Below are 16886 nucleotides of genomic sequence, written 5' to 3'. Positions count from 1 at the left end.
ACTAATAATGGTGAAAAACTATATACAATTGCTTGAAGACATATTTTCTCCCAACGCTATTATTCAAAATGAATCATATTTATATAAAAACATTTTCACATTTATTCATAATCTGCATGATTAGATGAACATTATAGTAACATTATCTATTTTGCTGCCTTAAATACTAGAATACATAGGGTTACATTGCATATATCTATGCCTATATCTATATCTATATCTATATCTATATCTATATCTATCTATCTATCTATCTATCTATCTATCTATCTATCTATCTATCTATCTATATATATATCAGTTTATTTAAAATCTTTCTTAAAGACGAAGATCAAACAAATTTTTGCGAAAGATGATCAGTTATTCTTCCTAAACTCAGCCTTCAATGATGTGGTCCAAAAGAGTATCTTGAGTTTTGATGTTGGAAATTAGTTGAAAATTATTTTTTTTTTTACGTGGACTTCTATTTAGATTTCAAAATACTATAATCAAAAGCATAGCTTAATGGACCAAACACACAGCATATATATATATATATCCAATCTTAATATGGCATTTCAAAATGGCGCTGAGTTAGATGTGAGGTGACCATACAGAATATAACCAAATTTCGACTGTTCCGCTGAACTAGAATAACAACTTCTAGTTCATGTCGCGGCTTATAAATTTAATAGTTCTAATCCAACTATTTGTGTTGAAGACATTTTCAAAATCACAACTTGTTCTTTAAAATACACGAAAGCTTCAAAACGTAGGCGGTCGTCCTAATACAACTTCTCACAAACTACGCCAAAAGATGATGGTAATTTTGGAAGCCAGATAGCTTTACGGGGAAAGTGAGGGTTAAATTTTCGTTCAAAACAGGGTTATACGGAGATTAGTTGTCAAAAACAATTTAAATTTTCACACAAAACCCGATGAGATTAGAGAAATAAGTGTTGATAGTAAATGAAGATGAAACTGGTCATTTGGTGGATAATTTCGAGAATTGGAAGGGGTAAAACTAGCTGAAACTCTTCTTACAAGGGGAGGGATTAGAAAGGAAAATTATTATAAAAATGTGTTTCTCCTTTATTCGAAAGGACAAAGTAAGAGGGAAAATAATTTAGAAGTTTGTGAAATGTAAGACTTATGAACAAAAAGGAAGGGGAATTTACTGTCATCTATTTAAACTAGAAACAATGAAATGGTTTTCTGTTGAGAATTTTCTACCTAAGAACCTAAATGTATGTTGAATAAAATTTGAAGAAACCCATGTTTATCCCAAAATAACAATGTATATATATATATATATATATATATATATATATATATAAGACCTCTAATGATACCGAAATAAAACAGAATTCAGAAAATTACAACAAAAATGTTGAAAATTTACAATGTAGAATCGTGCAAATAAATAAATGTAAGTAGCCTGAAATAGGGTAGGGTACACATATGTTCTTACACAATGCAATGCATGCCAAAGCCACAAGAAACTGCAAACGTGTTCATATGCGCTAATAGTGTTAATTTTAGAGATTTATTACGTAACTGCGAATTGACTTAAGTGGCGTATTATGTTAATCGTGGGATTACTGTACTGAGTTTTCTTCATTTCGGGTGAGTCGTAGGTGTTTAAGAAATTGAAAAGGATTTCAACACAGAAGAAACTTTATTTGTACCAAAAAATAATTAACTATTACGTTTTCATTGACAGGCCTCAGCATCAAGTCAGCTGGAAGGTAGTGCAGAACAGCGTTACCAATCTCAATACGAAGCTCGCCTGGATCCTTTCTCTTCATTTTCACGTCGAGAAAGACAAAGAAGATATGCACAGCTGTCAACATTTGATAAGATCACTTTGTCCATGGTATGTACCTTCAACTACAAAGGGAAATTTCTGCATATAAAATCATTTCTAGAAGTATTAGAAACAAAAGTGTCATTAAGTGACTTAATTAAATGAAAGAAAACGAAAAGAAATGCAAATATTACATTTGACATAAATTTAGTGATAAAATTTATCTTTTTTTTGTATTTTAAAGATATTTATTTTACCACTACAAAGAGGGAGGAGCAGTTTACAACTTTTCCCAGTTTGGAACACACCAAATAATTAGTTTAAAATACTGCGAAATATATGATAAAGTACAAAGGTCTACATTACTCACAAATAATACCAACATATTTATTTATTTATTTATTTTCCTTTTCTAACAGAAATGTAATTAATTTATATCAATGTAATACTTTCGGTTATGTATTTGTAATTATGATCTATCAATACTGTACTGTAATATACATGCTATAATAGTTTGTCGATTTAATAATTGACAAAGGCATTTCATATTGTTTACTGGATATTATAACCGTGACCTCTTATGTTGATGTTAGACAAATGAAGATTGTATATTCGTACTTTCAATACGCACAGTGAATGTTCAACTACTTTTCTTAAGAGTGTCCCATTAAACTTAACAACACAACACAATGAATCATAAACAACTTTTAAAAAAATTAAATGAAAACTTTGAGTTTTACGTCCCACGCTTATGCTGGTTAGGCTAAAGGAGACGGTGATGATGAGTAATGAATGAAATGGTGGAATGAAGAAAGTGAGAGGAAACGGGAGAACCCCGAAAAAACCCACGCACACGGTGTTTGTCCATCACAAAGTTCACTTGGCGGAATCTGGGTACGAACCCGGGACCCCTAACACCAGAGGTGAACGCTCTACCACTGAGCTACCGCGGCCCCAAACAACTTACATGGACCCAGGCAAACTATACGATAACACCATTTTGTTTCTTTCAATTTTTGGTTTAGTAGTGATTTTTTGGGTAGATTGGGGCGTAAATAATGACAAAATATTAAAGGACCACAGCATGATAACTACAGAAATGTCTAAGAAAGAAAAATACACTAAATGCTCACTGAATTGCGACCACCTATCTAATACTTCGTTGGTCCCCTTTTGCTCAAAGAACGGCCTGGACACGGTATGGCATGGATTCTGCAAGCTATTGATGTGTTTTTACAAGGATCTGACACCATATATTCCTGACAGGACTCCACAGTGAGATGTCAATGCAGGAATCATGGCGCGAAAGGCTCGCTTCACAACATCCTGTAGATGGTCTATAGGAATAAGATCCAATGAGTTAGGTGGGCAATTCATATGCTGTAGTTCTGTGGAATGTTCCTCAAGTCAAGTAAGTACAGTTTTGGCTCGGTGGCACCGTGCATCGTCGCCCTGGAAAATGCCGCATCCGTATGGGTTGTAATGTTGCATTCTAGCGTGTACGTGATCCCGTAACACCTGCAGATACGCAACGAATGTTACACTATGGTACATACATACCAACGATCCCAGTCTATGCCAACAGAAGCATCCAAAAACCATGCAGCCGCCCCCAACTGCCTGTGCAGTACGCACCTTGCACGAGGGGTCTATAGATTCGAGCTGTTGGCGCCACACATGCACGCGGCCGTGCGAGTGGTGTAACACAAACCGTGATTCATCGGACCAACACACTCTTTTCCAATTATCCGCTCCTGTCCCCTAGCGCGACAAAATTGGCAGTGACGAGTCTTGAGGTGTCGGTGAAGAGTAGGTCGTCAATTGTGGAAATGGCCTAACATTAACAGCTGATAGTTAAGGCTAGTAGAAGTACAAAGTGTAGGAATTCTTAGAATCAGACGAAAGGTACTGCGTCCTGAAGATGAAAGAACTTGCCACAAAACTGCGCTACATTTTATAATTTTATTTTGGTAAAGATGCAAATTGTCTAAAGGAGCCATCGTCAAGTCGTTGTTGCTGTGACGTAATATACTCCTTCCGTTCAGAGATAAATTCATCTGGACCCATTTACTTATAAACTACTGAAAGAAACGAGTGTTCTTCAATGATTAATTTCCTTTCTTTCTCAGTAACTACATGCAAATATTCTTATACAGTATATTTTGAGTACTTTTGTTGTATGTTATGTCTATTTTGGCTATTTTATATGTCTATTTTTAGTTCTTATTGTACTAATTTCTTGCCTATATTTCCTGTTTGAAGGACTTAAATGTTCTATTTCAATTTCTTCTTTACTTAGCCAATGCTCCGATATCCATAACACATCAGTTTTAGATAATTTCTTTACCAAAGGAACTTTTAATTCAGTTAATTTATTTCCTAACCCTTGCATATGTTTTAGGATTTGGAGATTCATTTCTTTCAGCTTACTTACATCAACTACTTTTTGATTAGGAACATTAATTTACAAATTACGTTATCATCTACATCATGTAAGTTTGGAGTGCTAGAAGATAAACCAGAATAAATATAACCTACTTTACTTTTACTTTTATGTCGGAACATTCTTCAGGTTCGCATAGGACAAGAGGAAGATCCTTTTTTACCCTGCAGAAGTGGTAACCTAAAAAAAAAAAAAAAAAAAAAAAAAGCCTCCATAATCCAGTTACAGACCTTATTTTTACCATATACATTTAAGTGCAAGCCATGGCTAGTGAAATCTTGTCTACGTAGTGAAGCTAAACTAACAAAACTAGTATGACTGTACTTTTCAGAAATTAGATGTTTCACCTGCATGTTGAATTCAAAAATTGTTTTGTTTACTACACCATTCGGCGGAAAGTCATATCTATAAGGTGTTGACAATTTTATTGTTTTATACTAATATTGAAGACTGAGAGAGCCAGAGTGAGTCATTTATGTCTGCGACTGATATTGAGATTATATTCAATACCACTATATTCTGACATGCATTTTACACTAAAAGTTTCACATGTCGAGGAACACTTTCTGGATATATAGTAAAATATGAAATATTTAGACAATGGAGATGATTCACTCTCGTTACAATATTCACATAGTGGTTAAAAGTAATAATTGTTGATAATGACATACACAATACTAAATAGTGTTATATTTTCTTTTTACAGGGTCAGTTCTTCCTGTCAAGTCCCGTGGCTAGGACCTTTACTCTCATCTACTTCCTAATGCTACATTGCTTGGTCTTCTTAGCGCTGTATCAAGTAGCTCACACGGAATCCTGCCACCGTGATATGGCTGCAGAGTGTGCTGAAAAGTATGTTTATTATTATTATTATTATTATTATTATTATTATTATTATTATTATTATTATTATTATTATTATTATTATTATTATTATTATTATTATTATTATTATTGTTATTATTATTATTTAGGGGGGAGGCTTCAGATGTGTTGCTCAGACAATAAAAGTTACAAATTGAAAGATTGTACATCGTACATGGCAGTGGAATAGCAAAAGGAAGAAGTGTTATTTCCCTTTGTTTAGAGATACTTATTTGAAATGGTTAATCTTGGGCGAATATAATTTACTCTTTCGCTTCTCAGTAACTTTTCTTGGAATTAGCCACTGTAAGGTCGTTTATTTATCTCGAAACACTATTCGCACATGGCATAATCGGCCAACTTGTTACCACAAACATTTATAATTAGTGCTTTCTATTTCTTTCTCACTTTTTCTTTGCGCTCGATAATGATATGTCAATCAAGAACATTACATATTAATATATAATATGTTTTTCAATACAGAATTATGTAAAGATATAGTTCACTTGTAATATGTATTGAGTTTGAATATTATTCCAACTGCAACATTTCCACAAAGTGTTCTTGGGTTTAGTATTGGTAGCAATTGTATTGTATACGCGATAATAAAACAATGTTACTTTTGATTTAATCAAACTTTACATCTCAAATCTGATAAGAAGTTAAATTTGGAAAAGGGGAACAGTTAAACTGTTACTTACTTAGTTATTTGCGCAGAGCCTTAGTTACTTTCGAATGATTAAAATAAGTATTAATTCGAGCTTATACTCAATTATGGAACAAAGTGATCAATTATTTTCATAATATTGCTTAGCATAAAGATATTTCTACTTTCTTTCAGTCATCTTAAAAATACTCTTTTAACTTGTCTGAGCATTCTGTAGGAATTTGGGCCTTAACGGAATTGTCTAAGACAATATGGCGAGACAGTAAGCCAGTAAGACAGGAATAGGGAGGCCAATTTTTGTACCATACTTCAAATATTAGTAGCTATTCTTAGTGATACGCACTGCTAACACTCAAATATTCCATAGGAGTATCATACAGATGTGCGGATGATATCAATGTAATATTGACTACAAATGAAATGGAAGTGTAATGAGAAATGGATAACATCCAGTGTTCGAATTATAGAATGGGAAATACTGTCAATCGTTTCTTTCGAATTCGATCAATTAAATGTGTCTTCCGAATTAGACAAATTATGTAAGGGAAAGATTTCTTAGTTTCGTGTCTTCCATCAGAATTTTGAAAGAGGAAATTTAGTCATGAAAAATTTCGATGCACTACGAGAATTTCCTTACACCAAAATTTTTAAAAGGAATTTCTTCATAATGCTTTTGAGTAAGACAATCATACTTTTTTTTTGCTAATCTCAAGTTATTACTGTTTTAGTTATATAATTTTGCTTCCTAAATACGTAATCCCATTTACCCGATATTTTGTTAATAACTGAAACTAGTAAGGAAGATAATAATGAAATATAAACTGGGCTTGTTAGGGCCTACGAGAAAGAAGTGAATATCGTAGCAAGTGAAAAAAGAAATGACCAATATTGGCGTTCAGGTACAGCTGAACATGACATACCATATTTGGTAAAGTTATGTCATTATTGCCTCAGATGACAATGGATTGCATTTTATTTATTTATTTATTTAACAATCTAACTCCAACAGAGGCGATCATCCCCAATTATAGGAGCTTTTACTACAGTTGATTTACAATTGTAACTTAAACAAAAAGAAAATACACATAATATACATATAAAGAATTTTACAAAAGAATATGAAAAAATAATATTCATAAATATATAAATATAATTTTACACACACACATTTATATATTGTTTGATAAATAGTTTATATATAAAACCTACACCTTCACACATATAAACATACGTTCCACACTATTTACATATTTAAATGTCATATAGATTCATAAATTTGCAGCTATGCATTAGAATTAATTTATATTTTTAATACGTTTTGCATAATAATATTGTATTTGTTAACATTGAAACTGAAGTCCAAATCATGATTTCTTACCATGTTATTGTACTTGCTTAATATTCTAAACAGTGGTGAATTTTTATAACGGTTCGTATTAGGTATTTTATTTACGAAAAAGTTCCATGTTTTTAAGTTACATTGACCTGCATTAAAGTAAATCTTTTTTTAAGATGTCCCTACTTTCAATGTTCCCATTCATAAATTTATAAAGAAACATTTGTTCATGTAATGTGCGCCTTTTATGTAACGGGATAAACTGAAATTCCTGTAATATTTCATTATAAGAAATTCCCATTCTATACGATGACAAATTATATTTCTTATGAAAAAGGAAACGTAAAAATTTTTTCTGAATATTTTCTATTTGTCTCTGATAAGAAGTGTAATTCGGTGATCATATTATTGACCCATACTCCAGTTTAGTTCTAACAAGATTATAATACAATAGTTTAATAGCCTCCAAATTTGTAAAGTTTCTTGTGTTTCTAATAACGAAATCTTGTTTTTTATAAGCTTCTACCATAATAATTTGAATATGATCATTAAACGGCATCTTACTATTAAAAACAATACCAAGATCTTTAACTTGATCTTTCTTTTCGAGTTCAACATTGTTCAAATAATACTTGTAGTTCTGTACGTTTTTATAAGTTCCAAACCTTACATAATGACATTTCTTTACATTTAATTCTAAATAGTTATCTTTACTCCATTCAAATATGGCATTTATATCTTTTTGTAATTTTTTCATATCACTTTCTTTTAAAGCTATTTTGTATAATTTTATATCATCAGCATACATTGTACATGTAGAATATTTTATTTTTGCTGGAAGATCATTTACATATATAATAAATAATAGTCGTCCTAAATTTGACCCTTGCGGTACACCTGAATTCATATTATAATAGAATGATGAAGCTTGTCTATATGTAACATATTGTTTTCTTTCTGATTGATACGAGGCAATTAAGCGTAGGAAAGACCGATAAAGTGCAAAGCTAGATAATTTGTTTAATAAAACATCATGATTTATTTTATCAAATGCTTTGGTGAAATCAAAATATATGCTATCTATACATTTCTGGAGATCTAAAGCCTCATATATATCTTGAGTAAAATTTATAAGGTTGGTAATTGTCGACCTATCTGGTATAAAATCATGCTGATTTACACTTATATAACTTCGCACATGATTAAATATTGTTGCATATATTATATGTTCCAGAATTTTAGCTGGGGCAGAAATAATGGAAATAGGTTTATAATTTTCAATCACCGTATCATTTACTTTTTTAAATATGGGTGTAACTCTTGATGTCTTCCTTATATTCGGAAATGACTCTTTCTTAATAATCAAATTGTATATGTAACATAAGAGATATCCAAAAATATCTACACATGCTTTAAGTATATAAGGAGGAATACCATCAATACCGCAGGATTTCTTTGGTTTCAATTTCTTTATTGCTGCTTGGTATTCATCTACTGTAGTTAATTCTAAAGTAAGTACCTTATTTGCTTGCATATTATTATTATTGTTATCGCAGTTATAGCTAGGTTTAACATTTGAAAAAACAGACTTAAAATAATTGGAAAATTCGTTAGCTATTATCTTATTATCTGCTAATTCCTTTCCATTCACAGTCATAAGTTGCGGGTATGATTTTTTATTTTTATTGTATTTAATAAAGTTCCAAAATGTGCTAACATCATCTTTAATATGCATCTCTGAATTCTCTACAAATTTTTTATATGCTTTGGAGATCATATCTTTCAAATTTTTCCTAATTTCTTTAAATTTTCTTAAGTTATAGACCGAATTCTTTTTGTGTTTTCTGTGGTACTCCTTTAATTTTATCATCCTAATTATATCATTAGAAAACCAGCATGGATACAAATTTGAGGAACTACAATTCTTTTTTGGAACTTCTTTTTCGAAAATATTATATATGGTTGTATTGAAAAAGTCTACTGCTTCGTTTACATCATCTATATTTTCTATCATTGACCAATTAATATTTTTTAATAATTTATAAATTTCATAAAAATTAGCTTTCTTAAAATTTAAAATTCTAATTGTAATTTTATTAATATTTTTTTAAAACAATTGTATTCATAATTTTAATGTGAAGAACAGGGTGATGAACATCAAGATTCACAAGACAATTTTCTTCATTGTACACTTGTACACATGGTAAATTAGTTATTATTAAGTCAAGAGTCCGATTATTACAATTCTGAATATTATTTATAGATTTTAAATTCTTTAAATTTATAAAGTGTTGCAGTGCTCTATAGCTTGGACTCCCTTTCATTAAGTCATAATTTGAATTAGTTATTAGCGGCAAATTGAAGTCGCCTACAATAAATAAGTTGCCATGGTATAAGTTACCGAAATCTTTGAATATTCTGAAAAAAATGTTACAGGTATTAACACTAGACGATAGAGTAAAATATACACAAATAAACCAATATACTTTCCCATTAATTAATAACTTTATCAATAAATGATCAAAGTCATTTGTTTCTACAAGTCTTTCCTCTTTTGACATTATATTTGCATTTATTACAATGATAACTCCCCCTCCTCTTTTCATACCAGGTCTATCACATCGATATACCTTATATTGTGCAGTAAATAGTTCAGAGTCAAATACACCATCTTTTAACCATGTTTCTGTTAATATAATTACATCATATTCATGTAAACTAGCTATAAGATTAACCCTAAATTCGTCACATTTCGTATTTAGGCCCCTAACATTTTGATAGTAAATAGATAAAATATCAGAACTATCCATTTTACATCAGAGTCAATATATCCTCCTTTGATTTAATTACAACAATTTTTCTATCTTCTGCAAATTTTCTGTTTAATATTTCCCGAGTAATCTACCCATAAAAATGCATAATTTTTTTTTCTTTCTGTAGTTTCCTGGCTTGTCCAAATAAGCGCTTTCGATATGCTGTTAAACTATGATTAATATAGACTGGGAGATTATTTTGAAATCCTATGTCATTCGTGTTTAAATTTCTCTTAATTTTCCGTTTTTGCATAATTTTGTCTTTTATATTACGATTTAGAAATTTTACAATTATATGTATGTCTCGTTTGGATGTTTCTTTAATCTATGACACGCATCCATGTATTCTAGTTTCACTTCAACGTCAAGCGCTTTTCCCACATTTTTTACAACTTCACGTGGATCTTCGTTCAATTTGTCCAGAACACCATAAATTTCTAGTGTATTTCTTCGCCCATACTGATCGAGTTCGTTCAGTTGTAACTGAGTATCCTTTAGTTGCTTTTCCAATAAGTGCACTTTTACATTCAAAGCTTCTACTTTATGAACACACTCATTCATTACATCAGCTTGTTGTTTTATTAATCTAGAATTCTCATCCAGTTTTTCGTGTGCAAGGTCTAGTGACTTTCCTAATTCACGCTCAGTCTCAATACTTTTTTTCTTTATTTCCGAGATCTCAAATTTGAATTCTTGTAAGAGTTTATAAACATCTAATATAGTAGGACAATTTTCCCCATCTCCTAAACTACTTTCACCTGCCATACTGTTACGCCTTGATTTTGCACAGTTTTTATACCTCCATATCTGATTTTGGTCCTTCAGAAATTGTATATCTTCTTCCTTTAATTATAAATATTTTATATGCCAGAAATTATTACAATCCTCGCATTTAACTTTAGTAGACACATCTTGCCTCGGAACACTTTTCATACACTCTCCACAGGTGCTTATTTTTATTTTTATATTTTGCACGAGTTTCAATGCTTTTTATTTGTATTCACTAAAAAAATGCTTACACTTCACTCAAAGAAATTGTGACAAGAGATTAAGAAAAAGAAGAAAAAAGCGACTTCGATATGCTCCTTACATATTTATCTGGCAACAGTTCTATTATCGAACGTGTATTGTTTATTTACATCGATAGCTCCTTATCTAACGAGATATTATGCAAAAATAATGTATTTCAGCATTTATATCATAGAAATATATAATGTTTTATATCACTAATCAAGTCTAGTACTTACTGTGTTTCCACAGTCCACTTAATTTTCACTAGGAGCCTTCATTCCATAATGGTTAATAAATATTACGGAGCCGAAGTCGCTCACCACTTCACTCCTTCAGGGTTTCCAACTATGTTGTTTCAATATAGTCGGTATTTTAGATAGCCTAATAGGAAACAATTGAGCAATAGGTAATCTGGGGATCGTAGAAGCTGAAGTCCCTTCAAAATAAATATGATGTCATTGGAAAAGATTCTTTCAACCACTGTTAGTATTATATGTCGCTCTATCCTGCTATAAATATTCAATGAATAATCATTTCATTTACCCTCCGTTCTGATTACTAAAAAACTCAAGATTTAGGCTTTCGCTCTGTAGTTTATTTACGGAGATTAATAATAGGAATAAAAGTAATCCCACCAAAAATGTGAAAATGTGAAAAATAGAGCCAAGTTGTCGTATATTTATTACTTTGTTGGATCAGAGAAAGAATAGAGATCTCATACAATGCCAAGTTCTATTGGAATTCAGAAATGGGAATATGAAATTTGTAATTTTAGTGCTGAGAAGAATTTACAAAGCAAAAAACCTCGCGAGGCGACACTATGAGAACTTGTTTATACAAATAAAGTTGGAAATTTAGTTTTCCGATTTTCGAATATGCATAGAACTTGGCTTCGTTTCGGATGTTTTTTGTGATATTTAGAAATTCAGTTTTTTTTTTAAAAAATCGGCGAAGTGAAAACCTTTCTACAATCCTTTGTAAAATTCTGAGTTTAAAAGCTTCGTATACGTATTCTGAAACGATGTATTATTTCGTTGTTCTAGTCGCAGAGAATTGTATCTTATATCGTTCCCACGGTTTTAATGTATTGTTCTCACACTAGAGGTGATGACGTTGCTTTAGTCATTTGATCAGTTTTGAACAGTCAAATATTTTCTATTGTGATCTAGCAAAACGCCATATATTGTCTACAGTTGATGGCATGGTTAGCTTACTGTCAACAGTTCGTTTCTCAGCACACTGGCTAAAAGTATAGTTATATATATATATATATATATATATATATATATATATTAGTGTATGTTACATCAGCTATCAATGATGCGTGTATAAATATTCAACGAATAGTTATATTTAAGGATTAATTTTGCAAATGAGAGCTTTTTCAAAAGAACATTCTTTCGAAAATATATTATTTATTCAAACTTCTTCGTCGATGAATACTGTTTTCTTAATTAAATCAACGAGTGGAATTTCTACATCTTTGTTGTAAGAAAACGATAGCAGGAAACTCAGGAAGCCGCCAGTATTAGTGAACATGAAATTGTTTCATATTGACGAGCATTAAATACTTTATGAGAAAAAGTAGAAGAAGAAAGAAAATAGAATGTTGATTTTACATTCAGATCAAATGCTATTCCACTTTTAAAATAGTGAAATTATAAGGATATGGGCGTGATATATTTTCTTCTGAGAAAGAGGCGCCAATATCTTTCTTGTTAAAATTTTTATAATACATATATGTCTCATAACTTACGTCAGTTGCTCAATAATTGGTACTCGTACAGTTCATGTATTCTTTTTTAATTAATTTAGTCCATTAAAATTCACATTAGATAGAAATACGGTATTTTCTTGTCATAATTCTAGCGAATAATTTCAGGATCGATTGTTTCATTTTGCTAAAAGGTGAAATTTGTTTTTTTCATAATAATATTATTACATCTTCCTTTACAGTATGGTTCGAAGGTCAAGCACAGCAGTCTTATGATTCTTTGTACTGCATGAAGTAAAGTTAATAGTTGAGTGCTGTTGAGCCACTCTCATGTTTTTGATATGAAGCTATTACGGTGACATATGATTTGGTTTTTTTCGTGTAAGGTTAAGTCATTCAATGAGCAAAGATCTCAGCTGATGGCTTTAATTTCATGTAAATAACTGTAAAGTTGGCTGTGTAATATCAGGAGACGAGAAACAGTCGCGACATACTAAGGATGGTACTTCTGTCCAGTTTCATCGAACATGGCTTGCATTTGTAACCTTCTTCAATTTGAACCGTTTATACTGTATGCATCTGTTGTGGGTATGTTTACGCATAATTGCAACATAGGTGCACCGATTTTGATAGTTTTTTTGTTTGTTTGTTTGAAACAGTATATCTTCGCGGTGGTTCCGTATAAATTTTATCGATATACAATTATAGTTTTCATTGTTAGAGCATGAAACCTCATCAAGTGCAATGTGAAAATCGTAATTAATCGCATAATATCCATATAATTTCTTATCTTTCATATACATCAAAGTAAGTTATTTTAAATTTCGTTACAATAGCTTTAATTATTATTCAAGTTATTAACTAAATGTTGGGTAGAAAAATCTACATATTGGAACAAATTGGTCACACTAATATTTTCACAATAAAATGTTATATATTTGAAGTCAAAGCTACAGAATGACTGACATTTAAAAATGCTAGGTTATAACCAGGGGTAAAATTAGATCTGAAAAGGTAGGGGGATGGTAAGTAGCGGTATGATCTCACGCCGTCCCCCTGCCTATCTTTGTCCATTGTAATTTTTTAGGAACTGGAGGACGCCATACATATTTTTTGGAGGTGAGAAGACGGCGCCCCCCACGTTCCCCCTCACTTTTACCTCTGGTTGTAACAAAATACAAATCTGTTTCTATTGGTCGAATTCAGAAAGAACGAATCAATAAATTTTTCACTATATATATTCTTAAAATTGATGATATGTCGTTACACTCATTTGATCTGCACTTCCTATTAAGTAATGCCACTTATAAATCTTTCCTATGCTCACCCTCCAAATAAATATTAAACATCTGGTTTTCTCTTCGTGGATACATACTATAAATCATATAGTAAATAATAATAATAATAATAATAATAATAATAATAATAATAATAATAATAATAATAATAATAATAATAATAATAATAATAATAATGTACAGTATATGCGCTTTCGCTAAACTGCTTCATCAAATACAAAGGAAAAAATAGGGGTGGAAGACGCGGAAAATTAGAAAACAAATCAAAGCTGTGAAACGTTCAGATAGGTGCCATGTTGGAATTCAATGTAATGTGATAGTATTGTAAGGCTGAAACTAGATGGGGTTTAGTCATGGAAGGTAAAAAAGTAATAGTTTCTATAGGGAATGGTGGCTAGGGTGGCATTAGGTTAAAAGTTCTGAGAAGAAAATCCTACTGATTCACGATTTGATTCACCGTGATACACGTCAAAGGACCCAGGAAGTAGTTACGGAGATGACCAGTTGGCAGGAAACTGTTCGAAACTTTCAACGTATGGGCAAGGTTCAAAAACGGGTTTGTGGGTGTTTCATTTAGACAAGTGCCAACAAGTTTCCATGTGGTTCCTCACTTACCAGCCACCGTGAATCCTGTTACCAACATCAGCCCTTTCTTTCAGGTATTGTTACCGACGATGAGAAATGACTTGTACGTGAATTTTAAGCAAAGGGAACAATGTGTCAGCCCAAATAGAAAGGCAATACCACGTTCAAAACAGAATTTGCATCCCAATAAGACAGTGTTGTTTGTCTGTTGGGACATGAAAGAGATTATCTACAGTGAAATTCTACCCCGTAATGGTACCATTACTACTGCTGAATAAAGTAATATACTCCAATGTGTTCACGAGGCACTTCAAGAAAAAATGCCGGATAACGAACTTGTTCGTGACAAAGAAGAGACTAATTTCCATATCAAAACTCTGATAACTAACTAAATGGAGCGGGTGTTCGCCACTGTTCGAGAATTGAATTCTTGTATTTGACAACAATCAAGCAATTCATGCTAGGATTTGTTCGACCATTTGCTTTAGCACTGTCCATATAACCTTAAACTAATGCTACCTAAATATGATTTATGAATGTAGTATTCAAATAGAAGGTCAGCTTAGTAAATTTAACTACCATCATCATGAAATATGTTTCCAACAAGAAATATTTATTTAAAATAATATAGTTATGACAAATTTTGCCGCTCCTCGAAACTTGCGGCCTCGTGCAAATTCACGTGTTGCACATATGGCGAAGCCGGCATTGCCCTCAGTAAACTTTTGGTTATGACCGTAGCAAGACAATAGCACACAATGTATGGTTAATGAGGTACAAGATTGACACACACATACATCAAATGATGGACCATATTGAGCTGAAGAAAATGAAATTCTTGAAGGTAAATTCTCATGCGTAGTTTTTGAGAAAAATGAATTTTTATGGAAGTAAAAGGTCTGTCGTTTGTTGCCAATGATAACTGACAGTTTTTATATTGCTGAAACAGATTGTTTGTGTATTTATTTGCTGTATATGTAAGAAAAAAATCTACTGTTGTAGCAGTTATTCCATATAATATTGTTCACCTTCTCCTAATGTCACACATGATCCTAACAGTAACGCAAATACTCCTAACAGTCACAAATATAACCTAACCGTAACGCACATACTTCTTGTAAAAAATAAATAAATAAATAAATAAGTAAAATAAAATAAAATAAACTGTATATAGTTTTTGAATTGATGCTTATTTTTACACTAATTTTTCTTTCTTTCAGATTTGCCCAACATATGTTGGATGTACATGGAGAAAAATACAATCAATAAATCGAAAGAAGAAACGGAAGATTTCATTATTATTATTCATTATAAATTTTAAAAATAGAATAAGAAAAAGTGGTGTTGGAAAAAGTAAAAATTATATTCTTTTTTTATTTGCCTTTTCTTTTGGGTACTCATATAAAGAAAGATAAAATGGTTAGTTACACGATTAAAGTTTGATATTTGTGAACTGAGATAAAGGTATTGCGAGTTGTTAAAAGTATTTTCTTCTATCTAGGTGGGCAGGCTCTATTCAATTTATAGTATGATGCCATCTTTAAGAGATTGCAATATAGGATCTTGTCCTAATAGTTCTTTGTTCTTTTTTGGTTAAAAGTTACTGTTTTATTCTCAGTATTATTGTATACACATATTGTATTACAATAGTTTATCAAATAAACACAAATGAATAAAAATACTTTTATTACTTGCTTCCTATCATTACCTCTTTAATCGTATAGCACACTTTTGCTGACATGCACTTTTACTGAATAAGTATAGTGCGTTGATGTAATATTTCCTAACGATTTCAACATGGTTTAAAGACATCGTTCTATAAAGTTTTTTTGAGGGGTGGGGTGAGAATTCTCGTATTTTACGTGTAAAACATCAATATTGCAGGCTGTTGCAGTCCTGGCAATGTCATAATATATATGTGAATGGGTTCGGAAAGTAACCTCCGATTGCTTAAGAAAAAACACCAAAGTAAATAAGAAGAATTTATTATATACACATCTGAAAACTACTTGTTTGCTCTACTTCTCAACATGGTTTCCCTAAGCATTCAAGCACTTATCATATTTCTGCACTAGCTTAGAAATTCCATCAGCATAAAAATCTCCCGCCTGTGCCTTGAGCCAGCCTGTGACCGCATCTTTCAGCTCCTCATCATCACCAAAGCGCTGAGATCCTGGAAATTTGTGGAAATTCATCGGAAACTACGAGATTGTGAAACGTCGATTTTCAGGAACTTTTCCACGAATAGCGCTCATCAGTGATTATTGATGACCTGCCACTTCTCTCTTCGTCATGAATGTTTGTTTGTCCACTTTTAAATGAACGAACCCATTCACGAAGAACTCCTTCACTTATCACACTTGCTCTAT

The 16886-nt window shown here is 31.6% G+C and overlaps 1 long non-coding RNA gene across 1 annotated transcript in view; it reads right to left on the bottom strand.

The window, feature by feature from the left end:
• Positions 1–1707: 1707 nt before the first annotated feature.
• LOC145692999 (uncharacterized) overlaps positions 1708–16886 on the bottom strand; it is a 38734-nt gene continuing 23555 nt past the window's right edge. The window contains exons 3-4 of the long non-coding RNA XR_014132678.1: positions 4325–4409; positions 1708–1869 (exon numbers count right to left, since the gene is read on the bottom strand). This is a non-coding gene — a long non-coding RNA (uncharacterized LOC145692999). The remainder of the gene's footprint in view (positions 1870–4324; positions 4410–16886) is intronic.

The sequence above is a fragment of the Thermobia domestica genome, chromosome 8 (genome assembly GCF_964235325.1).
Source record: "Thermobia domestica chromosome 8, izTheDome1.hap1.1, whole genome shotgun sequence".
NCBI classification, from domain to species: domain Eukaryota; kingdom Metazoa; phylum Arthropoda; class Insecta; order Zygentoma; family Lepismatidae; genus Thermobia; species Thermobia domestica.
The sequence above is the reverse complement of the archived record's forward strand: the minus strand, read 5'-3'. Positions and strand labels throughout refer to the sequence as shown.